Source organism: Anser anser, assembly GCF_964211835.1.
Source record: "Anser anser genome assembly, chromosome: 4".
NCBI classification, from domain to species: Eukaryota; Metazoa; Chordata; class Aves; order Anseriformes; family Anatidae; genus Anser; species Anser anser.
Window position 1 is genome coordinate 33,120,992 of NC_139724.1, and position 26,287 is coordinate 33,147,278.

The following is a 26,287-nucleotide window of genomic DNA, read 5'->3' on the forward strand; positions in this document are numbered from 1 at the left end:
CTACTTGGAGATACGACTATTGATTTGAATTCAAGATACACTGTACAGCAAAGAAAGGAGGAAACAATGGCTCTCTAAGCTAGTGTAAAGCCTTGCCCTGCTACACATGCATGCCTCCAGGAACCAAAGTCAGGGTGTGGCCTCACCCGTATGAAAAAGAACTTCCCCTAATATTAGAAAAGGGGGAAAAATGTTAGGGTACAGCAAATAACAGTTCCAGAAGAGTTGTTTCAGACAAATAGTCACGCAATAGAGAAGTGTACCCTTTCTACAAGTCTGTAACTTATCTCTTCAACCGTTACCAAATTCTCTGTTAGTTTCCATGGCCCAGCTGAGAAAGAGCCAGTGGGAAAACTTGCAACTGTCCGTTTCCCAGGATTTATTCCTAAAAGAGCAGAATTCCCTCTTGCTGAGATGCTGCTATCACCGAACTCCACCCAGCCAGAAATGCAACTAGCCTGAAAGTACAGCCTGGGGAGAACAAATTGCATGCAGCTTGTTCATCCTCTTCTTATCAATGGCATTCACAACCCGAGGGTCTATTCATGTATGATGAATGACTAGGTTTCCAATGGCAACGTTTGCAAAGGAACGGTTAGGCCTTGAGAGCGGTAAGAAAGGGTGGGGAACCTCAACAATGTTGCTCCAAAGACTGGGGGAGCTGGGCTTTAAAACTCCTTAAAACAGACATGCCATCTGTCCACGCTTTTTGGGAATAAAGGACAGATTCGAGACATTTACAGCAGCAGCCCCGAAATCAGCCGATACAGAACACAGCAAGTACATCAATAATCATCACCGCCACACAGCCCGCTTGGGTAGAAGGCTTGATAAGCTACATTTGCATTCCTTTCTCTCCCACTCTTGCAATCAGTTTGGTGCCTTGTTGTTTAAAACACAGCAACCCTCTTCATTCTTACAGCATGCAGAAGCATAATGAACAATCGGGGCCAAAACAGCAGCCACCAGGAATAACACTGAGCAAAACTCGAGCATTTTCGACCTACCCATCTTTGTAGAAAAATAGCTTAATCAGTGCAGTGCTGAGGACCAAATCCTTGCAGGGATGGAGCTGCAGTTCCGCAGTAATCCAAACGAACAAAACATCATCTGTCAATATTTCAATCCTCACGCGTAAAACCGGTTAAGGATGCCTATCGGAGCACGGTCACCATTAGAGGTACAGGGTATTTTGTGCTCCAAGGAGTGATGCTCCATTCCACGAAGAGGACAGGTGGAAAGAAAAATGGAAGAACGAGAGGAGGCCCAGTGAAGTCGTCATGAATTTTTTTTTTCCCCCCCCGGGTCATTTACAAGTGGGAGACCCCTTCAGGATGCAAACCAATCAATCTTTATTTAGCACATCTTTTTCTCACTCAGCCCGTGTAGAAAGACTGCAGCAAAGCGTGCAGGGCATTGTGGGATAGGGATGCAGCAGAGAGCTGCAAGGAGATTCGCTGGGTTATTTTTTTTTCCCTCCCTACTCAGCGATCAGCTGTTCAGAGGCTCCGCGCAGGGCCATTGAATTTGGGCACCAGAATGTTATTACAGGATTAGCGGGCGGAGACAGCCACCACTGTGCAGCTGGCATGTCAATGCAGCCCAGAAATACATATGCAAATATTACTCGCAAATCGGAAAAGGGATTTGAGTCCCCAGGGGAGAGCCGCTATTGCGCAACGTCGGTTATCGGGGCGGCCGCCGCAGATGAAACGAAAGCACTTTCATTTAGAAAGGGAGATAAAGCTTAGTGCTCAGTGATTGCATTAGGATTTGTCCAGGATTCAGAGTATTTCTCGGTGCGGTTCTCCCCTGCTCCAGCTTCCAGCACCGACAAAAGACCCCACAAACGCCCTTTGTCCCTCCAGATGTTTAAAGCAGCACCAAGGAACCTCTCCCGAGAGCTGTGCCACTGACACACAAACCAGCAGCGGCTTCTTGCACTGCAAAGCCACGGGTTTAACCTGACTCAAGTCAGCTCGAACAATCACGGCTGCAATTCGTAACCTCACATTCAAGGACCAAGAGAATCAGAGCCAGCAGTCTGCTGAACTTCTGCACAAGCATTAACATGAAGTTGGATTCCCTCAGTGAATCTAATAACTTATTTAAACTAACTAACTAACTAACTCACAGATCAATTCAGATTTTACCAGGCTGTTACCAAAGGAAATAAAGTTGGTGTCAGTGGTATTTCTCAGCTATGCAGAGTAAGTTGCTAAAAAGATGCTTGTGAATACACAGACCCTACTGAAGCTAAGCAACATAGAATTAGCTTTGTCCTCCAGTATAACAGCTGGTGGGTTTTGCAGACAAGGTAGCATTTGCATCTCTAAATACAGTGAATCTTTTCTTTTGAAAAAACAAAACAAAACAACAACAAAAAACCTCAAATCATATGCAAGTATTTCAGCTCACTGAGGCTAACAAAGCTTCCCACAAATAAAAGGACACAAAAGCTCGTTTGCATTAGGAATAAAAACTGTTGGTTTTAAATACTGTCTGTGCTACTTGGACTTAATTAGAAGAGGTAGGGTTAGTTTAGACCTCACAGCTGAAAAAGTTGTCCTACGCTCTTTAAACAGTTTCCAAAATATACTTATTCCATTCTTGGGCTGACCAGGTAAACAGTGTTAATAACCATTATCATGACTGAAATTTAATCTAAATTCCTGTTAAAAACATAGAATCTCTACCCATCATTTATTTTCCACTTGGCAATCACTAAACCAGATTGGTTTTATACATCGTGCAGATCCAGCCTGGTTTCCCTGGGTAATGCCCACAGGGCAAAAGCATGTTGTAATCCAGTTTATAACCTGAAATGAAACATCAGGCAGCATGCGTGCGTGTGTTAGGATTTTGGGTGCTCATGCCAAAATGCTGCTCCTCTGATTCCCTCGACATGTGCCGAACTCTGTCAAAGAGAACAAAGTCTGTTTCATTTTAGCTCCACACTCAGCAGGTCAGAAGAAGCAGGGATCTGCACGGCAAAATTCACAGTTTAAGAAAAGGCCAGAGTTTCAGGCATATTTTTGGAGGGGTGGGGTTCTGCTATTCTTTCTTTGGGTTCTTGCTTTTCTTTTTCAGCTGTGTAGAGAACTCCATTACAAAGAACAAGCAAAATTTTTAACTCCCACAGCTAGGAGATGCAAGGTCTTTTGTTTTTGCCACTTGAACAAAGGCACATTTAAAACAAAAATCAGGACTGAAAACTCTGGAGCGCGCTCCCAGACCTGAGGTGGAAGACTCAGACAGAAGCACACAGGCATCGCTTAGCTGCTTGCTTCTCCTTGCTCGTTTCCAGCATCGAGTTTACATACACTAAAACAGAACGACAAGTATCGCTCAAATTACTATGTCCACTTACAGTCAGTAGCAAGGACTACAAACCCCTCGACTCAGAACCGCTCCCGTAACATACCTCATGGCCAAAGGAGACCGCAGGAGTCCCAGCTACAGCCACTCTCACAGGGAACTACAACTCCAAATGAGAGATTGCTTCAAAATGCAGTTCTCATGTAATTAACTCCAAGAAGCTGCCTTCTGACAATGATCTTATATTCTGGAAATGATTCTGCTTCTTAAACAAAACAAAGCCGTGGTACTGTGGCAAGGAAGATGAGACAACCGAAAAATGAGACAACAGAAAATCTCATTTCCCTTGAGATTCTGGTTCTTGCATGTTTAATGTTGACACATGGGTTCCTTCTCCCTTGTGAAGAGGAAATGGATTTGTAGCTCAGTGAGCAATCTTGCACTTTACCCCATACCAGTTATTACCAGCCTGTTTCAACCAGGTTTATTGAATGTCTGTTTTGAGTTGGGGGAAGGGCATGGTGGTTGTTGTTATTTATTTTTCTTTTTAGAAAAAGAACAAAAAACACAACTGTTCTACAGAAGTTTGCTGCACCCATCGGAAGTAAGTTCTGTGGAAAATATATAGCACATGCCATCTTTACAGCACCACAGAAAGGACTGGTCTAGCCTCTGCTATCATCCCCTGTAATTGTCACGTTTTTCAAATAATTTATTCTTCTCCTTTTTCTAACACAACCTGAATTAGCATTTTGAGGGAGCTCATAAAAGGTAAGTTACCAAAAAACAACAACAACAAAACAAAACCAAAAAAAAAAAACCAAACCCACAATCAAAACCAACCCCAAACCTGTAGCTAATTTACAGACCATAGCTGGATATTGCTACATCCTTCCCCTAATATTAAATAAGTCATTCAAACACTGCAGGTTAAGATTAATGGCCTGCAATGAAGTCTCTGCCATAAATTGACTGAAGGGAGAGTAATCTAACTCAGCCTGCCCTACAGAAGATTTTAAGGTCAGCAGAAAAAAAAAAAAATTATTGGGTTAGCCCTAACTAAATGGCTAAATAATACAGTCGCAGGAAATAAGACTGTCTGGAAAATAAGAGGTGGGAGCGACCAGAAATCAATTCCCCAAAGCCATGATGCTGGGAATGAGGGAACACAAACACAGGACAGGATGGGCTGTCCCAGCCACCCCCTGGCTCCACACTGTTAATTTGACCCTGGCACCAGGAAATCAGGTGGGGTGAAACAACCAGGCTCTGTCATTGTGGGACCGTGCCCACGCCAGGAATCACGGGCCCTTAGTCATCTGGACGGGATGGCGGTGGTGGAGCGCCTTTACCTTTCGCCGCTGTAACAAGTGCAACCTGCAGCCCGACCCGACGTGCTCCAGCAGCCCAGGCAGTAGCTCAGGCTGGCAGGGAAAAGCCAGGGCTTCCTGCCACTGCAGCCCTGCTGGCAGCCACAACACGTCTGCCCCGAAAGGAGCTCTGTCAGGTGCTGGCTCCTCTCCCCGTGCCACAGCCTGGAGCCACGATCACCTGCCCATCTTGTGATCCAGTGGGGCAGATGCTCTTCCCCTAAGCTTGTGACCCTACACATGGCTTGTCACACCCGGAGGAGGCAAGGAACTTGAAAGGTTTGCCTAGGATGTAACGCTGGGCTACTGAGACCTTCACAGCCCCTGCAGCGCCCATCCTCCTCCGCCTTTGCCACCTTATTCTGTTTCTTTCTACCTCCTGCTTACACCTAGCTCTGCTTGCCGAGGCTGCGGCTTTTGCAGCACGCCTGCAGCAGGCAGGCAGCTGAGAGCAGTGGCAGGGACAGCCTGGCCTCCCCGCTCCACCAGAGCAAGCCTGGCTGATGTGGCGGCTCTCCCTGTCTCTGGCACTGATGTTGCAAGACAGGCAGCACCAAGCACAAGCTGCTTTTCTCCTGTGTGTCAGTCTTTCACCTTTTGGGCATTCTCCATTAAGGTGGCAGGGCCAGGCACTGCAGCCACCAGAAAGCAGCTCCATATCCTGACATCTCTTCTGCACGGCAATGGGATCACCCTCAGTTCGACTGCCAGATGTCAAGGTCGTGAATTAGGTTTCTTTTACAGGCTCTCAGCTGCTGAAGACAGAATAACAAGGATAGAAGCCACCACTATAAATGAAGGCTAACTAGTTTTACTTGCTTAATGTTTTTTTCTCCCTTCCTTTCCTCAGTTTGTAATCAAAGCCTATAACAACATGTGTACCTGAAATAAGTGGGTGGGCCTCTTAAGACACCAACATACTTATGCTTTATACTCCAAGTTGAAGAGGAGGAAAGGGTTACAGCTGACATCTAACCCCCCCTTTCCTTTTCTCTCCCCATCCCCACAACCTCTGCCTCCCTCTGCAGTAACCCTGTGCAAAGCAGGACCTTTTGGTGGTCCTGCTTCCTTCCCTACAGACCCATGTTCCTACAGTCTCGCCCTCGGATGAAGGGGAGCCTTTCTGCTGGCTGCCCTGCACACACCAAGGGGTAAGGCTGGCAGGTTAGAGCTCATATTATCACACAGTAATCACACACCTGAGATGTAATACTTACTTTAAGGCTATTTGTCTGTCTGAGGTTTTCAGGACCTCATTTCAGGACCATAGCCCTTTCCATGTTTAATAAAACATCATTTTCTCAGGTGAGCTATTTTAAAGAAAAAAATCCACAGTGAGGCAGATCCAAATAATTATTTTATGGGCTAGATGTTGTGCAGGCCTAAGTAAAAGGATTTTAAATTCTACACTTGCCATCCAAAGCTGCTAGTCAGAGCATCCATGCAAAAATAAAAAAACTACTCTGATTAATTACCAAGTGCCATTAACATAACCCTCACACTTATACATTTTTGACTCTCTAGGCCTATCTATTTTATTAACACTAACAGATCTCTGTTCAGCCTTTTTAGGTACATGAGCTCAAAAAAAAAAAAAAAAGCTGAGCTGGCAAATAATTAAAACTGTGCCTCAAATCACTGCAGCTTCCATAAACAGCTGCTCTGAAATGCTACTTGAAATAAAAGTGCTCCACGGAGACTCCACATTAATCACTGCTAAACCCTCCAGGCACAGGACATCAGGTAGTACAAAAAGCAGGAGGCTGAGCAGGAATCTGTTTAGGAAGAGGTTCCTGGCCTTTTCTACATAGTGTTAGATATAAGGTACATTAAAAAATGCTCTAGGCACTTTCTTTAGAGCTGCTAAGCAATGGCAAGAAAAGTAAAAGGTAGATGCAAATGCTTGGTCCTGAGCTGTGCGGTGAAGGTTGAACTGCTCAGAGATCATCCCCTCTACTCCCTCCTGAAACACTGGACATGCCCCATGCTGCATCTCTGCTTGATCTTACAGTTCTGCAGCTCTCCCTTTAGGAGAGGTGACAGCCTTGAGTTTAATCATATATTCCCCACTGACCTCTCCTCTGCTTATGTTTCCATTTACTTCACTTGGATTTTGTTGAATTAGCACAAAGTTCAAAACAGCAAGGGACAAGACAGCACCCAGCTATTACCACATGCCATGCAACTTCTATGCAAAATTAACCTAGAAACTGCCAGCCCTTTAGGCTTTTTCTTCTTTTCTTTTTTTTTGTTTTCAACCTTCAAAACCCCACTTCTCAACAGAAACAGCATAAGAAAAATAAACTGGGAGAAAAAATACAGACGTTTCACAGCAAGAAAAGGCAGACAGTGTAAGCATTAAAAAAAAAGCAAACAACACAGGCACAGGAAAGAATTCATGTCTCCATAGCACATGGTCTGTGTACATAGGGTGCCTGAGCAGGTGGGATTTCTGCCAAAAACACATATGGGAGAGAGACTGGGAAGGACAGGAGGAAGAAGAGACCCTCCCCAGCCCGTGAGCATGCGGAATTCAGGTTCACATAACCTGCAGCACTTGCACTGTTTAAAGGATGAAATAGTGCTTGCTGCTTCTCTGTATTTACCTGAGCTTTTGTACAGTATCCACCTCATTTTCTCGCTCGGAGCCAACAGCGATGTTACCTTCTATGTCTGCTGCCTTCTTCTGAACTGAAATGCCTTTCAAACACACAGATGTATGTCTAAGCATCTATATATCATCCTTGGTCTCAGAGAAGACCTCAACCAAGCATTAAGTGGCAGGCAGAGGGGTTTGCCCAGGCAGGCTCTTTACGCTGGCAATAACGCGACACTGAACTTTCACAGCAAGTAGGTAAACACATAGCCGCATACGGCAGGTACTCTGGCACCAGAAACAGTGAGACAGTGTCAGAATAACCTTGGCAAGAGCAACTCTGTGGGTTATAACAATAGTTGTACGCACAGGAGTTAAACCGACCAAAAACCAATAACACAAAGCCATCTGCAGCTCTTGTGGGGAGCTCCAAGTGCACACGGCCGGAGCCCGTTGGCTGCAACGCTGTCTTCTCCTCCTCCACACTCACAGGGTCACTCCATTTGACTTAGCATTATTCAGCTCCAGCACTTCGGAGCTTGGGAACACCCACTGGCTGCACTTCACCGAGTAAACACGCCTCTCCAGTCCTCAGCAAGGACACTCGCTCGCTGATTGCACTCCTATTTAAAGAACTGTTGTTGTGGGAAAAAGCCGAAACCTTTCTGCAGCATAGAAGATGTGTTCCCCACGTTTTGTGCCTTATCTGCAGAGACGCACCAGTTCCCGAAGTGCATTTCCACAGCAGGGTTTCACTGCAGCCACAGTAAGAGGGGGCCACCTGACAGGCCCCCCGTGGCCCTGAGCAGGCCGGGCCTCCAGGCAGTCCTCGTGGTCCTTCCTCAGGGCCCGCCAAGCAGCTACACTGCCTCAGCATGGCCTTTCCTCAGGCCTTTTCCACGAGGTACAAGTTTTTAGAGCAGATAACAAGCTGCAAGGAGGAGCAGCAGGAAGAGGTGCCCACCTTTATCCTTCTCCAAGAATAACTCTCCTAAGCTTTCCCTTGGACGTCTATTACAGGTTCCCATGTGCTAGCAAACACACAGGGCAGGTTCAGGCTAGATGCCCAAGGCTCCTACAGGGCGCCGTCAGGCTGACTGAGCAAATGCCCATCACTGACAACATGCCATCCTGCTGCAAAAATTACATGCTCAGAAGACCCTCATACATATCCTCCTGTCTTTCTAAATGACATCACAACTTACAAAGTAATAGCTAATGAAAGATGAGGAAAGTAGTACCGCTCATATGACACAATTTTTAACGCTCCCAAGCTGAACCAGGATACACAGTACATTCATTTCTATATAAAAATACATCTCTTCTACCTTATGTGAAAGCCAGTACTTCTGCAAATACGGGGAGTGCCCTAAGGTCTCACAAGTCAGCTACTGCCATTTAACCACAATGACACAATCTAACGCAAAGTATTTTCTACGCTATGAAATAAGTTTTCATAGAAAGCTTTTAGTTTGGATGAGGGCTATTTTTGTAACGAAAGAGGTGCAAGATATAAAGATTTGTATTTTATATATTCATTCTTTATAAAGACTGAATCTTTTGCAGTCAGAGAATGGGATTAGATCTTGCCAGATTCTTCTTTCTGCAAGTTCTGTGAAGCGATGTAAGAGCTGCCTGAGAATTTAGCAGCAGTCCTTGTGATGAATGTGACAAGACAAAACATGCTGTTCTTGATACAGGTTATATGCAGTATCATCGAAACGACAACACCTGTTAGAAAAGTATGTGAAGTAACCAGCTGTAGGCACTGCTGGTAAAAGGAATTGAGAAATCCTAGTGGAAAACCAGTTACAGATACAACATACATGCTCTGCACTATTTCGGGTGCTGAACTTCTTCTCTGTCTCAGTTAGCACAGTCAGGGGCTGTTAGGACACATTTCAGACAAATGCTTCTGGAATGCTGATGAACCTGTAACTCTGAGTTAAATTTTATTCACAATTTATATCTACTGCCTTTTAATCTTTCTTTTTAATGGCCACAGATGAGAAACCCCTTTTGAGACTATCAGCCATGTCCTGGACATTTCATTCTGTGAGCTATGAAACTCATAGCCCCAGGATGCTACAGCTGTTAATAATTTACGGGCATTCCAGGACAGAATGACAAATTCACGGAGGGTAAACTGACTCAAGATTTTTAAATATAAAGACACCACCTCCACCAGAAGCAGAGCTGGAAGCACAAATCACTGAAGATGAAAGAGCATTCAGGGGCATACTATTATATGTCTGATCTATTCTTATGCTTTTCTGTAGGCACCCACTATCAGCCACCATCCAGATTATAAGGCTGAGCTAGATTTACTCTTGTTTTGACCCAGTCTCACCTTCAAAATACTCAGTATAGACATCATAGGAGCTGTCATAGTAGCCACTCCCTTTTTGCATAGTTAATGGACAATAATGGCACTACAGGGCTGTTTTTATTACTTAGCAGAGCTATTTAGGGACGTCAGGTGAAATGAATCCATCAGACTGCTGCCTTAATACACAACCTGTTGTATGAAGAATGCCACTGAGAGCCACAGAGCGTCTTTAGCATGTACACTCACTTCTACATCATATGAACAAGACACACAACAATGGAGTCTGACTGGTCATCACTCTGAGCAGGGAACCTTTTCTTAGTGAATACAATATTAACCTACCATTTCTCCACATCCCCCTTCCTTTTCCAACATAGTTTATCCTTCAGGGAAGAAAAAAAAAAAAAAAAAAGAAGACTTCTAGTGATATTTCCTTAAGACTGATGTGTTTACCTTGCTTCTCTGCAGAGGTACTCTCCATTTTTCTAAATGTAATGCCATAGAGCTTGGGGAAAATAGGCCCTTACTGATGTCCTTAAAGACCATCTAATTCCACCCCCCCTGCCATGGGCAGGGACACCTCCCACCAGACCAGGTTGCCCAAAGCCCCATCCAGCCTGGCCTTGAACACCTCCAGGGATGGGGCATCCACAGCTTCTCTGGGCAACCCGTGACAGTGCCTCGCCAACACCACAGTAAATTTCTTCCTAATATCTAATCTAAATCTACTCTCTTTTAGTTTAAAGCCATTACCCCTTGTCCTATCACTGCATTCCCTGACAGAATCCCTCTCCAGCTTTCCTGTAGGCCCCCTTTAGGTACTGGAAGGCTGCAATAAAGTCTTCCCAGAGCCTTCTCTTCTCCAGTCTGAACAACCCCAACTCCCTCAGCCTGTCTTCACAGGAGAGGTGCTCCAGCCCTCTGATCATCCTCGCGGCTCTCCTCTGGACTCATTCTAATTTGTCCATGTCCTTCTTGTGCTGGGGGCCCCAGAGCTGAATGCAGCACTCCAGGTGGGGTCTCACAAGAGCAGAGCAAAGGGGGAGAATCGCCTCCCTCACCCTGCTGGCCACACTGCTTTTAATGCAGCCCAGGATACGGTTGGCTTTCTGGGCTGCAAGTGCATATTGCTGGCTCGTGTTGAGCTTCTCATCAATCAACACCCCCAAATCCTCCTCAGGACTGCTCTCAAGCCATTCTCCACTCATCCTGTATTTGTGCTTGGGAGCGCCCCAACCCAGGTGCAGGACCTTGCACTTGGCCTTGTTGAACCTCATGAGGTTCGCACAGGCCCACCTCTCGAGCCTGTCCAGGCCCCTCTGCATAGCATCCCTTCCCTCCTGCGTGTCAGCCACACCATACAGCTTGGCGTCATCGGCAAACTTGCTGAGCTCAACATATTGTTGGGATCTTTTCAAGAGTATTTTCCAAGTTCAGCAAAATCTTCTGAGTGCAATCTTTTTTTTTTTTTTTTTGTAAGTAATTATGTCAAGTGCATTAGTTCAATATTCCATCACTGCTTTGGAGGGTTTATTGATCTGCACAAGCTGTAGGAGTGTCTTCATATCAGTCAAAAGTTCAACATAATATAACCACTGCTCTTTCTTTGCTAAATCAACTCATAAGCACTACACAAAGCACACTGCAAGATACCACACACCTTCAAATTAAAAAATAACCCAGTTCAACTAAGCTTGGGCATAGGAGTCAGGCACAATGTAAATCTTTGCAGAGACTAAAATTTACACTTTTCCTTTAAGCCATCATTCCATGTGACAGTTTTTCAAACGACAAATTCAATGAAAGGACATCATTAAGCCTAGCATTCAATACTGATTAAAAATAAATAAATAAACAGAAAAAGAGGGAATTGTCACTCTACATTTCGAGAATGGGAGTGGGGGAAGTCAAGAACAGAAGCTCATAGTAACACAGAGCAAATAGTTTTACATGACAAAAAAAAACCACACAACACAAACCAACAACAGAAAGTCACCCAGAAATAAACTGATCATACACATGTTTAGACAGACTAATAATACTAAAACAAATAAATCCATGCTGGATTAGGAACCGGCAGATTGCTGAACATTCATCTCATGCATTTAAAAACTGTCCAGAGGCAACTGCATCTACTCCAGTCGTTGTATCTCTTCTGCAGAGGGCATCCACCCTGACTTAAGAGTGGAAGATCCGCCTACTTAATTACTACTAACATCCATCCAAGACTGCAAATATTCAGAAGGTTTCAAAGTGAGAGAGAATTAATAATGCTTTTACGCATGAGCAAAATGCTGACCATAACAAGCCAAGTTGTCCAGTCCTTTCAGGGGAACTTTCAGGTTATAGGTGATTACATGTCATCTACAGCCGTTTGTCTTCTCCTAGGGGCAGGGTATATTCTTAAAGTTAAAACAGACTAGATCTAGTATCTAACAGTAAAGTGTTATGGTTTACAAACAAACTGCTGCCAGAACAGCTATGGTAGCAGTCCAGCTATACAGGATATATTTTGATGCTTATGTCAAGCAGATCACCATGTAACATAAGAGGTGCCAGAATACATGCTGTTAACATTTTTCACATGTCTATGATTAACCTCCTTCTTAATTTAGCTATGCCTTTTTTAACCTTACTGCAACAAACTAGCAGCAAGGTGGATGGAGCCAGACCACATCTACCTGCCACAGTAGCTGTTCACTGCCTCAAGTAGTATATTACAATTGCTATTTCAATTCTTCCTTTTGAATGGGATTTGCTTTTGAGCTCTTACCTAACGTCCAGCTGGCAAGTGGGAAAGCTGCCTGGTAGCCAACAGACTTCTCAACTGACTAGATCCTTGGCTTTCCCCATACAGTACATTAGAACGGCATGTTATGTTATTTATTTCACTTCATACTAGTCCAGTTTCAAACTGAACTACTACTTCCACCTTTTAAAATAAGCAATGCCCAATCCAAATATAGTAAAACACCCCAAATATTAGAAGGAATGACAAGCAATGCCAGGATAAGTCTACAGATTCTGTGACTGAAAATATCCAGAGAGTTTATTGTAGAAAACAGTAGACAAATGTCTTTAATATTGCAATCTATACAATAAATATTTAATTATTTCAATCACAGAAATAAAATTTGGTCTTTATAGAAATAAAACAAATCAGAAAGGTTGATAAGAAATGTCACCTACATCTCTCCAAAGATCAAGATGAGTTCTGCTCCTAGGGTGGTGTGCTTAATTCCAGTTGATCAAAAAGCAAGGGAAAGGTTCACACAATTTCTCACAAAACAAGATTTTTTTTCCAAACTGCATTAGCTCAATATCTGCAACCAAGAAGCTCCTCCCATTACAGGCACATGTCAACATAAACCTTACAACACGTCAACAGACTGTCTACAATACAGTAATGTCATGTAACAAATACAAGAGCAAGCTCAATTCTAACAGAAGAAGCATGTCATAAGAAATACCCATCAAAAACAGAGGCACAAAGAGGTGAAGTCTATTTTTATGACTGATAAGCCATGATCTTTTCCCTTCAGTATTTTAGTAACCTCCAAACAATGATTGTTTCCTTTCCAACTTTTATTCCCTTCAATAAGTACTGGTTTTGTTTTGGAGTCTTCCCTCCTTTTTTTTTTTTTTTTTTTTTTTAATAGCAGCTCATGTCACACACTTCCACATGGTCAGGTTTTTTGTTTGTTTTGTTTTTTCTTAAACCACAACCTGCAGTCTCTGGAAATAGCATATCTGATTTTGGTTCAAGGTGTCAGCCAAGCATAGGATCAGCAATTGTGGATTTTATTCTGACAGTCATGGGATTTCTTCAATATGGTCCCTGAAGCCTGACTAAAAAAAGCAAGTTCATATATGTTATCCTGCAAAGTATGGATGGGCAGGTGTCTAGGAGAAAGTTTTCAAGGCTCCAAAAATTAAAAAATAAAAATAAAAAATAAAAAAGGAAGAAAAGTTGAAAAACATTGTCTTTGAGTTTTCAAACCATTTGTAGATTCTTAAGAATTAATGGATTTTTATAATACTGCACTGTCCATACAAAATATTTCAATTTGTAGTGTTCTTCTCTTCTATAGCACAGTTCTATCAAGGATCATTCTTTATAAACTGAATTATTTGGAGTAAAGATATGTTTGCTGCTGTATATAAACAAATAGTTCAAACCAGCTACACCTGTACCCTCGGGCATGTTTTATTTTGATGAGACAACATGCTTGCCAACTGATCAAATCCATTTCATTTACACTTGGCCCAAGAATCTCTCCTACCTTACCATACATCATGCCTTTGTTTTTGTATAAATACTTGATGTGTCTAGACACAATCTTACACATTTCTGCAAAGCTATGCAGAAATATTTTATGCAGATCGTTAAATTTCAGCTTTACTATAGTAATGTACAACACTTTGTTCTCTGAATTAGAACACCCAAACCTTTTCAGTTCATTTAATTCCCCAATTTTCCTCAAAGGAACCAGGAGCCTCACTGTGTTTATATAAGCTGTTCAAATCCTAGTTTTGTTATGAATTAATTAAATTCCATTATCAGGCAAAGACAGGCCCAACATGTTTTTGAGATGGCTTCAAGCAGCAATTATCTGGGATTTTCCAGTAAACAACCTGACCTTCAAGCTGGGATTGCCAGAGAAAAATACTATCATGGGCTTAGGAAATCCCCCAGCTGCACTGCCATCTTCGTCCAGGTAAGATCTGAAATTCCAACCACTGTGCATACTGCTGGACATAACAAAATTCAGACAGCACTCATGCTGTCAGGACATGGACACTGCTTATCTCATACCTAGCCTCAAAGCCAAGATTCCACTGAATTCATGCACAGAAAACAACTTCCACAAAAAAAAAAAAAAAATAAGACCTGCATTTCCCCCTCTCCCCTGCCCTTAAAAAAAAGGCATTAAACATAGACTTCTAGTTTTTATTCTGTATCTGGCATGATACATTTGCTGTCTCCCTTTTAAAATTGCATACAAAAAAACAGAATTTTTTTCCCAGTTGGCTGAAATAGATGTTTCCATCTAGAATTTGTTCTGTCATAAAATCCACTGCATGTTTCCTTCTGGCCCTCAAGCAGCATGCATTAGTGATGCTCCTTGGAGTAACAAAGAGATTCTGTTTAACCTTCCCTCTCAGGAAAACCTTGGTGTATCTCACAAAAAATGACGAAGCCCTCACTAAAGAAAACACCAAGCTGTTCTTTATAGCCAAACTGCGGGCTCTGCAGGACCAGATCAGAGATGTGAGTTTGTTCACAAGTTTGTCAGATGCTTTGCTGAGAAGTTTAAGGAAACCTTTGGCTTATCATAAACAATTTTGGACAAGGGTAAATAAAGCACAAAAGCCTTGTTTCATTTGTCAACAGCCAATAGAACAACCCCCCAAAAAAACCTCTCTGGAAACAGGGACTAACCTCAGCTTTCTGCTTTCTTTGTTTTCTAGCAAGACGTTGCAGTCTCAAGATCAGGTACAGTAGCTTCCTGGTACCTTCTCTCTATAACCGCTCCAGGCTTTAGATTTCATGAGTCCATCTTCCAGAAAGTCATGAAGCTAGCTTTAAAATAAACAAGTTTATATAGATTTTTACAAACCAAGCCTTTTAATACACTTTTCAAACCCTAACATTTACATTCCTAAACTTATTCCAAACATTTTACATTGCCTAGAAGCTCTCATGAGCATCACTGGTCAATTTCTGCTCAGTTCTTGCACAAGTGGAAATGTGGAACTTTAAGAAAGAAAATTTCTGATGGTTATATCACAATAGTTGGCCACAGAGCTGTTATCCAGGTAATAAATCCATTGCCCTCAAAGACAAACAATCTGAGGCTGGAACAGACGGTGGCTTTTCTTATACCATGTCCTTACCTAATAAATACTTACTTAGTCACTGTACTTTCACCACATTTTTCTTATATACATAAAAATGGACATTTATGTAATTGTTCTGGCTTGACGAATATTTGACTTCAGGGTGATTATTGTCTTATTCCTGGTATATTACCTGATGCATTATATTTCCTTGTTCTTACTTAACCCTATCAATCTGCCTGACAGTCTGCCTAGAATGCTTTTTGAAAACAGTAAAATAAACCAAAAAAAGTGCTGGGGGGTGGGGTAAATGCTTAGCAGGGGAGCTATGCATCAGGTATTGGCTCAGGTTAATCTTCACAAAAGCAGAACAACAGAATATGGTGACATTAATGCCAACTGCCAACTTCAAAAAATCTGACACCTGTGAGAAGCAAAAGTCTCCCTCCTAATAATACCTTGACATTGCCCTCTCAGATTTACAGAGATTTATTTTGCTTTGAATAAACATCACTGTGCCTTTCCTCGGCAAACTGCTTGGCTTTGTTTCAGTTATTGCTTTTAAATATTAAAGAGCAGGAGGCATTTGTTTCCCCGTCACATCCTGTCCTGTTTACACAGCATCACACAATCAATCCCCTTTGAAACGCTTGCTCTTACAGCAAGCTCGACGCGCACGGTTCAATCAAAACATATCCTATTGTCTCGTGCCAGCCACAAACGGATTTCTGCACAAGCACTGAAAAGGTTTAAAGGTTTCGACAGCCACCTAAAGCTGAGCTGGCACGACTGTCAGAGAAAGGTGCTGTCAAACTGCTCGGACTCCGCCGCTGCCACCCTGACTTTAGGAACAGAAACGAAGACAAAGCCGTCGCTCTCGCACACAGCTCAGCTCCTGGCAGGAGCTCGCCCACTGCTCAGCCACTACTCTCCCAAAACGCTCGAGAGCTGAAAAAAGCAGGAGGATAGTTAGAGACGAGTGTGAAAGGATAACTTACATTGTTTAGAGAGACAGTGGGAAAGGACTGCTGCGGTTTCTTCGTTATTTTACAATGCTGTTGGCAGAGCAGACAACCATAGAAGTTCACCTAAAGAAATCTCTCTTTAATTCTCTCTCTCTCCCAGTTCATTTACTCTAGAGCCTCTCAGCCTGACGAGATCCAACAGTCAAAAGTTTATCCCCTCGTATTTCCGAATGATATGGCCGTCTCTCCTTGGACACATACCAGTGATGCAGTAAAAATAGACAAAAGGGGGGGAGGGAAGAAGCAATCTAGCTTGAGCCTGAATCTTCTTAACTCAGTGTTTTCTGTAAAAGCTGCTCTCATGTCAGGAGCTCGCATCCCTACGCTAACTTGCAGAGCACGGAGTCATCCATCTGGTTTTCATAAACTGCAAATTACGAGCAAACCGGGGAATACACACAGCCCAGCTTTAGCTGAACTCCCCGAGCACCAGCCTTACAAGTAACCTGAGGTACAAAGGCTTTGAAAATAAACAGGCAGCCCCACGCCAGTCTGCTTGCACTCTTGCGTGCGTGCGGCTGGCTGCCTTGCTGCCCCCCCCCCAGCAGCCCCCAGCCCCAGAGAGCACCCCACGGCTCAGGGAGGTGGCAGACACTTTTCTTCCGCCCCCAGGGGAACAAAGCAAGCTTGCAGCCCTCCCTCCCAGCACAAACAGCCTCTCCGGAAAGGGAATTTAAAAAAAAAAAAAAAAGTGCATTGCTTAGTTCAACAGTTGAGCAACTCAGTTAGAACAACCTGGTTTTTATAAACAGGGAAGTGAATGCTGATCCACTTACACCCTTTAAATGCTTCCAGGTGGGAAGCAAACCCACTGGGGTCTTGGTTGTTTTCTTTTTTTTTTGATTTGCTCTTTCTTCCTCTACTAAGGCAACTCACAATCAACGGGCAGTTGCTCGATAGAGAGCCTCTGGGGTGATCCTGTCCATAATTACAATGAGCACTTTACAAAAAGTATCACAAATAAAATTTCTAAAAGCACCCAGTGAAAGTCCCTGACTTGAACCTCCTAAGTCACTTTCACACCCTAGTTTCAGCTATTTAAAGATCTACTGCCCTGATTACATTCAGATGCAGGAGGCCTGAGTGCTCACCTACATTTCTAGGTAGCTCGAGGTTTTGAGTCGGTACAAAACTACATGGTTTTTCCAACAAAAAATTGCAAAAACAAATTTCCTCTTGTTTACAGAAGATGAAGTTTTGCTGTTGCTTGAAGCAAAAAATTGTTGTTATCTGTGTTATTTACTTCAAAATATCAAGTTTGATTTAGTCTTCAGTTTTGCCAGCAAACTTTTGCAAGCTTTTCTGCTGGGAATAAGCTTACTCTGTTTGGACGCTGAGAATCTGTAAATGAGGCAGCTTTCACTAAAGCATGAATCAGTGCAGTGAGTCATTAACAAAATAAAAACACCATTGTAAACAGTCTGCCTGAAAATCCTGAGCCTTGTCACTTGCTCCATTTTTCATCTTTGCATGATTATGATCCTCCACTTGGATTCAGGATTGATATGACTGGATTGTTATTTTAAAAAAAAAAAAGATTCTAATTAATAAAGAAGAAAATTATGAACTAATTTTCTGTACGTGTATTTTTGCCTGTGCTATCACAGTTCCTTCCAACAGTTGTAGAAGCCATTGAATAATTTCGATCAAATCCAGTAGAAGGCTAGGGCTCTCTAAGGTGTTACATTCCTACAGCTTTTGTGAAAACAGGCAGCCCTCCAGAAGAGTGAAATACAATCTAGTGATCCAATGTAAAGGGCTACACATGAGCTCAGTCATATTATTAGACACCAGAGCACCCCACACAAACAAGAGGTACATGAGAACGGATTTCATGCGTCCTACTACTTGACTGCTACCACAGTTGTACATCTTTGGCCTGCATTCTAGCATTTTTGCTTTTGTTCTGCTCCCCCAAGAAGGTTAACAGCAAAACACTTAAAATGCACAGACATCAGCAGAAGCAAACATAGCTTTTTGATATGGCAGTAAACAGGGTTGGTTAACAGTTGAGTTATTATTTTCTTAGTAAACACTTGGGGTCAATTGACTACATATTACTTTTATCAGGACTGATATTTTCCATGAAATCAAAGGACTTGATCCTGGTAGAGCAGAGTTCAGATCTAGGGTCAGAAATTGTTTCACAAGGGTACAGCAGAATAGCCCTCGTGTGGCTTTCTGGACAGGCTCTCTTCCCCTCTGTATTGATATAGTACAGGACAAGTTGAACGAGCATTACCTTTGGAATAAGAAATCATTTTTTGGGAACACATGGTGGTAAAGTGACAAGTAGGTGGAAATTACCACTTTCAGTTTGTGATGTTGGTGCAGACAATATTTTTTTTGCCCTGAGGAGCAAAGGCATTACTTACACTGATCTCTCAGGTACCCTTCAATTTATTTGTTCTCAGAAAAATACTGCAGTCCATTTACATCAAAGGTGTTTTCACAAATAACTGCTATGTAAAAAAATAAATAAAATTCAAGATTCAGAAATAGAGGACTTATTTTAAATGATCTTTCATTTTCCAGGCTCTGGGGATCACTCTTATTCTTCAACTGTTTCCCCTTCCTTTCCTGTTCTTCATTTCCTCCTTAGTATCACCCATGTGAGTAGAAGCATCCTGCTGCCCACAGATATCTCCTGCCCCGAAGCAGGCTGGCTGCGTGTCCCCTCACTGCAGCATCCACTGCTTTCCCCTGCATATTGCTAAGACATCATTTGATACCCAGTTTCTCACACACCATCTCCATGAATTTCGAGGCAGACAAGGATCACATTCCTATCTAGCACAGGGATGTTAGTTTTCTTGAGAAACTGAGATAGAAGACATTCATCTGTTTGCTGACGAGAGAAAAGTTTACTGTAGAAAGCTTTATATAGGAATGACTGCAACAAAGACCAGATCAGTTAAGGAAAACAATCCGCTAAGAACAATTTTCTTTCTCAGAAAAACGGCAGCTTCCATTAGGGATGTTTTAAAATGCCAGCTACAAAATAACCTTGTTATTTTCCATGTAAATAGAAAACAACCCTGACTTCTCACCAAGATCAACTATATCAGCAGTATTAGCAGGACAAGGACGAGAAGGATGCAGCTTAGATTTTGATAATACTTATTATATGCAGCTTTGTATTTAGATTCTTGGAATGTTCTTTTTTAACTGCATTGTATCTTTGTTAAAGCAAAGAAAATTGCCCCTCCTCAGTCAGTGACAGGTTTTGATGCACAGTAGGTGGCGGAAATTCTCTCTCTTGGATTGGATTCTGCTCCCATTGAGCCTAGTGTGGTTTTGTTGGAACTTCTATATTGTAAAGGTATAGATGGAAGCAATTTATTTTCTATCCTGTTGTTTTGCAGTTTAAATACTGAGAAAGTGATAGGTGAAAGGTCTGGGTTTGTTGGAGAATGCACCTCGACATTTAATTTGAACCTATGAAATTGCAAAATGATGGAAGCTCAGGATGGCAGATTAACAAACCAGGGATGCACCACAGCTACGTGTTCACCATTCATTCTCAGAGTAGACTACTTGGTATAGGATTTTAAATACATTTATGTAGATTTCAGGTTGGTCATAGGTCAAGTCCTATATGAATCTTCTGATGCAAACAAGCTGTCACGCTTTGTACAGACTGAAAAACCACAAGTCGGATAAAAAGACAAATCGACCCTTAGAGGAGGAGTTCAAGGTGAAGCTTCAGTTCTCTTACTGTTGATGAAATATAATAATGTAGATTTTGGCAAAAAAATGACCCATTTTTTTTAAAGAAGAATTAGTTGTGATTTAAAACATTTAAAGCCAGCACATGGAATATCTCGGATCTGGGTTCAGATGCTGAGCTTGTATTCATTACTGTGAATTTACTCTCTTACTGTATATTTCATTTTTTTAGTATTTCAGATTGTTGTCCAGTGACTTAAGTTTGGCAAAAGTCTGTCCCCCTTCAAGTTACTGATGATCTGAAGAGATAATATACTGTGATAATCCTTTGCAGTCTGCTCCTACTGTTAGATCAGGATTGGGCTGCTTCAGTGCTGTTGGTATTTTGCTTTATAATGCAGTAACACTCCTTTTCCACAGAAAGCACATACACAGCTCAGACAAATATATTACATTATAACCTTGATGCCATAGCTGGAGTAGCCCCAAGGCTGCTGATATTTTCACTATAGCCTGCAGTAGCCCCTGGCTCTCCCCAGTAAAAAGGGAGAACAAGCATAGCACTAAGCCACTTTTTCACATCAACTCTCACTAACATCTGTGACTGCAGGGATCTAGGCTTGCCTGGGGCACATAATCTGATTCTGAGAGCTCTGGTGACAGAGACGTTCAGCCTTGTCCCTTCTAAGTGAGCTGCTATGGTGAGCCCTTCTTTCCCACTCTGAAGCCCACAGTGCAGGAACTAATGGCTGGATACTCCTTTGTCTTCTTCAAGTTCACAAATAAGCCAGCAAAGAGCATGCAATGTATTTCTGCCAGGGGCGTTCATAAAGGTCAAAGATTGGAAGGATGTGATTCCTAAAGACAAACATTAAGCTGTTTTCAAAGGTTCCTGTCTCCCTTCCCCACACCCCAGCTGCACACTCCTATTTCTCACCTTGCACCGTGGCAATTTTTTATTAATCTGGGTGTGGCCATTTTTGGACCCCCAGTGAATGGATACAGTTCATCGCCTGGCAGAAAATGAACCCACAGCAAAATGCATCAACTTTCTGCAAGGCAAGTGAGATGAATTAGCTCACAGTTCTGGTGAGTGCCACGGGTGATGCAGAGATTGAGCATTATGGACCAGAGCGGGGGAAGAATGAAGACTGTGAGCCACTTTCTCAAGCTGCTCATGAAAATATACCACGACACAGGCAGGTAAGCACCACACTGCTTCTGCCTGCTGAAGCTCAAAGTCCCACTTCCATGGCAATCATGGCCCTTAAATTCTGGCATACACCAGGCCCACAGCTCTACTCTGTACTGCCCTGAATCATACATAGTTTGCTATCCTCAAAAATTAACCACCAGTCCAGGCTCCTATTAAATCATGTTGTCTCAGTATTACTGTTTTTCAGGAACTTTCATTCACCTAAGCATGTTTTCTTTCAAAAGCAAGCGTCCAGGAAACACTGATATAATACATTTTCATTCATGAGAAGTTCAGAACCAAAAGTAATGTGTCCAAACCCTCCTTTAAAAAAAAATAAGTGTTGTTCATCCAAGAATCAGAAGTGTTACCATGTGACCAGTAATAAAAAGAAAAGAGCACATGGATAACCACAGCAAGCAGTTGAAAAGCCCTTGTGAGACTGAAGTTGGTTCACAAGATACGTGTTGAATACTGGGCAGTTTGTTTGGCAAAATAAACAGGAAGGGCTACATTTTCTAAAAAATGTACCAAGCTTAAATATTTATTGGCTTAGTCTTTCTCTAGCCTTGCCTGGAGCCATCCATTCTTATAGCATAAAGGGCCAGTATATGCTTGGTTTACCCTACTCTTTTGCCCTCAAGTACAAGGAGAAAGGAAAAAGAAAGTATGTTGAGACCTTTGCACTGAGGAACCTGGAAATCAGGGGGAGAAGAAACAGCCTGTTTGTGACTGCAAACGCGGGACTGTAGTGGGAAAGACTACAAAAAGTGGGTAGGAGGAGAATATGTCAGAGGGTGGAGGGCTTTGGGGAAGCTTTTAAGGGCTGTGAGGCAAGCAGAACAAGCATCTTAAATGGTGTGGAACAAAGACATTAAGGAGGACAGCTGGGAAGAAGTTAGCTCTTCTGGCAGAAAGCTGGAGAGGTTGTGAACTGTGCAGTTGAGGTATGGGGGCATGGGCTGTAGGGAGTGAGAAGGTAGATGTTTTGCACTGGCATGAGCTGGAGACTGGGACAAAGGGTGAGGGGCCTTAGGCTAGGAGACACCAAAAACCAGAGTGAAAGCCTGAGGGGCTCCTGGCTGCGCAGGGCTTTGGGCCAGATGCAAATACAAGGAATCTCTACTGAGGATACCCACATTTAGGTTTTGAGCACGTATACAAGAATGTTTCCCCTGCTCTTCCTACCTACATGATCATCTTTTCCCACTCCTACATCCTCTTTTTTTGCTGTCAGAGCCACAGAAGTTCTAGCTCACTTATTCCCATCTGTGCATTGAAGTGTAACAGCATTACATTTTCCACAGCTACCGGGAACCAAGAAAACATTTTGATGTAACACTGGCTCCCAAAATGTGTACAAGAGTCAAGCGTAGATTTCAAAGTGACAAAGAAGAATGGATATCAACAGAAAATGATGGGGAAAATGTGGGAAAGGAGGAAGATTTCTTTAGACAGTGGGTCTCAAAAAAGCCACGTCTGAAAACTGTTACATGCTGAAAGTTCAGCCACTGCAATGCTGGAGTTAATATTGACCACATCAAATGCCTATCAACTTGCTTTCACACATTCAAAAAACTAATTGAAAAGAAGACCAAAGTTACTGCTCTAAAATTAAGTGTCCCAGTCAGAAGAAAAAGTTAAACAACGCATTCCAAAATAGATTGTAATTCTCACGGTCCATTTTCAGCCCCTGAGTAACCAGTCCTGCTGCTGCCATCAGCAGAAGTTTTGCCAGAATAAGACCTGCAGAATTCTATGCCAGTATATTACTACAACAAACATTAACATCTGTCTTACAGCAGATTAGGGCATTATACTTAGGGAGCATGAGGTAAAAATGCCCGCTGGAGACACCGTGTAATGAGAAAGAAGTCAGGAAGAACATGAGCCCCAGTATGAATTGATTATGGGAGGTAAACTACAGCACTAGCCTTGAAGCTTAATGGGTACTATGCTTCTTGGTTTCACATGCTATGAAGCAGCAGTGGTAAGAGGAAAAGCCTGATGACAGAAGGTATTTTTTTTTAGACAGCACCAACCAGGACAGAACACAGCAAGCTGCCCACTCAATTAAGGCCTTTTTATGCTGTAAGCTTAAATTGCTGCTTTCTCAGACCTTTAACCTAGCTACGCAGGCAAAAAGGAAGGAAACTAAAAAATTTTAAAGCTCTTTTGTGGATGAAAGAGCAGTGGCATCTATAACATTTCCCGACTACCTGAGCACATACTGGGACATAGCTTACTTTCTGGGCCCAAGAGACTTAAGGTAGAGAGAGGAATGTGGGTGGGCCACCTGGAGGCAGCAATTAATTTTATACCATTTCTGTACGTACCCTAAAAGAAGGTGGTTAGCCAGACTGTGCCTTGCCTACGCTATCAAACCAATGCAGCAATGCAGATAGCCCAGTTCTGTAAGCCAGTGATTCCTGTAAGAAGAAAGCTTAGGGCTTGCTTGTGGAGGCCAAGGGAGCATCTTCCCAGCATGGGAACAGAGCACAGCTGGTACAAGTACCATGTGTTGCTGATTCCTGTTTCCTTCAGCATTCCAGGCCAGCTGAAAGGCCAGGTGTACAGGACAGGAGGGAGAGAAATCAAAAAGACCAGTGGATTCTGGTAAACACAGATTTAAGGCAGCACAGGTCTGAAGGCCACTTAGCCACTGCAGTTCCCTCCACCACAGGCAAGGAAGGTCCCTGTTCTTTCTGCCTTGACCTGTCTTTCCCACTATATCGCAGGCAAAACATTCTACAGGACTGTCTCTGTAGCAAATTCTTGATTGAGAAACTTCTGCCATTGTTTTGGGGTGAATTTTGCATATATACCCTGCTTTACAATCCTTTTCTTTCCTAGATACAGTGCTTTCACTGAGTAACGCCATCAAAATAAAACCCTGACAGCAGGTGGAGACCCTATGCTTTTGATATCCAAGTAAGATCTGAGTGCTAAAACCCTCCTAGTTTTTTCTTTTTTTTAATTGAAAAGGCTACATGTTTACCACAGTTTTCATTTTTTAGAATGAAGCAGTACGTTGCACTTTACTAGGAACAACATCCCTTACCTAGAAAAGGATCTCTAATACCTAGGAAAATGGACCTAAAACAAAAAATACAGTTAAAGATTTTAAAAGCTTTCCCAAGTGTGGGTGAAGGTTGAGGATATTAGCATGGAGAATATTAGTCAGAGAGTCCAGACTTAAGAGAGAGGACAACCATATCCAGGGAGGCTGAGGAGGGGTTGTTTGCAAACCTCAGTCTCTATCCCCGTGGAGACCTGAGTGCTGATCGTGAGGAGTTTTACAAGGAAATCTACCCACACCTGACAGCAGGCTCCCACAGCTTCTTTCACGCACTCGGATGTTTTTTCTGTTACCCGACAATTCAGTTTTCTGTTCAGACTCAAACAGCTGATGTCTCTCTCTCTTATCACAGCCTTAGCTGATAAATGTCAAGCAGATAGGACACATCAACAGAGCACCTGCTAATAAGCTGAATCCCTGAGAGGAACAGTGCCCTCAAAGCCTCTTGTTTTCACTAAGAATTTGAATGCTCAGTGTCATAAATTACAGCTCCAGTAACACAAAACTCTTATTAATCTAGATAACCGTTCTTTCCCAAGAGATGGATCAATTTTGGGAGCTCAGCTGACATTGTCAAGGACAAGGGGGAAATCTAGTAGATCAGATTCAACTTTACAGTCTTCGTAATCCAGTAAATATATTTGGCAATTTTTAGTAACAGGTCAGGGTTTTGGTCAACGCCGAATTAATTCCCTCTATTAACTGCCATATTACTGAACAATAACGTGAGTGCAGCTATATTGCACGTGTACCGGCAGAACATGCCAGCCACAGGGAAATGTTGGCAAGGGATCCCACAGTCAACACGCAGTACACCTACAGAGACAGAGGAAGAAAATGAATTGCCCTAAAAACACAGCCCTGGGAAGCAGATCTTAGTTCTATTTCCAACTTTCTTGCAGACTTCATTTCCCCCTTTCGTAGATTGAGGACGATATGCTAACCTGCTTCCTCGGTTATCTGAAAGCTGAGTTAATGAGTAAATCATTTTGTTTCCACACACTGCCTATCATCTCAGAATCAGAAAGTACAATTATAGTATATGCTGTTCACAGTAGTCAGTTTCTTTTTTTTTTTTTTAATGAAGGATGTTGATTCAGTGCCCTGTTTTAGCAACCCCTGTGAATACATCTTGAAAATTATCTCTCTGGGAGGAAGACAAATCAATTTTAATCTGCTGCCTGTTTACTCTGATGTAAATCAAACAGGCACAGTCTGCCTCTACAGAGCAAGCCATGTTGTGCTGAGCTCGTGATGCACAAGGGAGTTCTTTCTTTAGATGGGAGACAGACAATGTGGTAAGCATATTGATTATTCCTAACTGTGTACGGTGAGAGCACAGCAAAAACTCTTAGCTGTGCATTTATGCCTGATGTGTATCCCATTTTGCTTTCATTTTTACTTAAGTACTGAAATCCAGGTCTCTTAATTTATAGACAAAAAAACAATTTCATTTTCATCTTTATTTCTCAAGGCTTATTATCTATCTACTACTTAGAGAGAGTAACTGAGAACCTCTGGTCTGTGTTCATAGGCTGACATGGAAGCAGCCTATTTCTGTAACTAGCTTTTATTCACACAATTTATTGCTTTAGAGGAGGTTCAGTCTCAGAACTGAACTGTTCTTTTTAGTGCTTTAACAATAAACCTCAATTTCTGTGAGCATCAAGACCCCTCTAGATAGAATGTACTAAGTGCAATAGCTGCCCACAGTTTGGCCGGTTTTATTTGCAGGTTCCTCTCTAGATATCTCTTAACCACTGTTTCACACAGATAATATTGCTTGATTAACCCTCTGCAACTCAAGACTCATTAAATGAAGCAGTCCTTAGAAGCATTATGGGGAGTATGAGCATTAAGCCAAG

At 42.5% G+C, this 26,287-nt stretch overlaps 1 protein-coding gene across 19 annotated transcripts in view; it reads right to left on the reverse strand.

The window, feature by feature from the left end:
* The window catches only part of TRIM2 (tripartite motif containing 2), a 116,432-nt gene that overhangs the window by 43,857 nt on the left and 46,288 nt on the right, over nucleotides 1-26,287 (reverse strand). For 2 of the 19 annotated variants that reach the window (XM_083834019.1, XM_083834023.1), the window contains exons 1-2: nucleotides 16,453-17,029; nucleotides 15,057-15,197 (exon numbers count right to left, since the gene is read on the reverse strand). The exons of 6 other annotated variants lie outside the window; for them this stretch is intronic. The gene's annotated coding sequence lies outside the window, so the exon portion shown is untranslated. Of the gene's footprint in view, nucleotides 1-1,007; nucleotides 1,469-7,294; nucleotides 15,022-15,056; nucleotides 15,198-16,452; nucleotides 17,030-26,287 lie in introns of those variants that run through there. 11 more of the 19 variants (XM_083834018.1, XM_083834013.1, XM_083834011.1 and 8 more) reach the window with 9 other exon arrangements.